We start from the raw sequence: 1,248 nt of genomic DNA, 5'->3' as shown, positions 1-1,248 counted from the left end.
GTGACTCCTAGGTGGACGCATAAACAGAATGCATCTTCCTACCCAAACATTCACTTACTACTGAATGAAATGCCTGAAGACAAAACTGTATCTTATGCCCTAAGAGACTTTAAATTACAAAACTTAAGTGTATCTTACCAGAATATAGTATTTCTATGTTGTTTCTTTTTCTTTTTAACAACTCGGATATTGAATGAAGTATTACCTTAAATTTGCAAAGATTCAGGTTCAAAAACTTGCATGTTCTTGACAAGGTTTTCAGAATGGTTCATACTTTTGGCTGCCCTTTCTTTTGGGTTCCTGACTCAAAACAAACATCAGGTTCCACTGCTTTGAAAATCATGAAGAGTGAGCTTTCACAGAAAGAAAAATCATTGGTTCTTTCAGGGTATTTTTGTGGGTTCCAAAAATAGAGAGCCATTTGTTTAAGTCTTGGCTTTCAAGAAATCCCAAAAAAAAGTGGGCTGTAAGATGCAAAAACGTTGCCAAAGAACATGTGCTAAAAAAGACAACAGACATCTTTGATGTTTTGTACTATCAAAGCCTCATAAAACACGAAAACATTAAAAAAAAAAGAAAGAAAAAGAGAGCAGCTAGTCGTTCCTTTGCCCATTGACTGCTCTCTGTTCTGTGAGTGGTCCACCAGTGAAACTGTTTCAAGCTGCCTTTCTGAATTTGGGAAGCGGTGGTTTCCTGTCTGCATGCACGAATGTTAACATTGTAAACACCGCTGTTTTGTTAGCAGGCTGTGAGTGAGTGACAGCGCTGAGAAACACACCTCAGCTGCACGGCTTTTTGGCACCGAATTAGCTTCACCTCTTTTTCCTTTCCCCAAGGCAGAAACACCTGGAGGGAAGTGAGCGTATATCTACGGCGCAGATTTTGAAGCAGCTGTTTTGTAGAAAGCACAATAACAACGTAACTGGGGAAACATGGCCATCGCAACCGTGCTTTCTTAAGCTGGCTCAGCCAGCTTCCATTCCCACTGTGTGCCGGAGGGATCGCTTTCGCCAGGCGCAGGCAGGGGAAGCCGCGGTCCCGCCTCCGAGGTGAGGTGAGGCCGGGTGGGGGCAGGCCCCGCGGCAAGGGAGGCGGGCGGGCAGGTGAGGGGGCTGAGGGCCCGCGACAGAGCCGCAGCCTGGAGCGGAGCGGAGCGGCCCCGGGGGCTGGGCTGGGCTGGGCGGGAAGAGAGGCGGGAGGCCGGGCCTGGGCCACCGCTCCCTTCCGCGCTGCTCCGGAGGCCGGGCC

This window comes from Coturnix japonica, chromosome 11 (assembly GCF_001577835.2).
Source record: "Coturnix japonica isolate 7356 chromosome 11, Coturnix japonica 2.1, whole genome shotgun sequence".
NCBI lineage: Eukaryota > Metazoa > Chordata > Aves > Galliformes > Phasianidae > Coturnix > Coturnix japonica.
Note: the sequence above shows the minus strand (reverse complement) of the source record.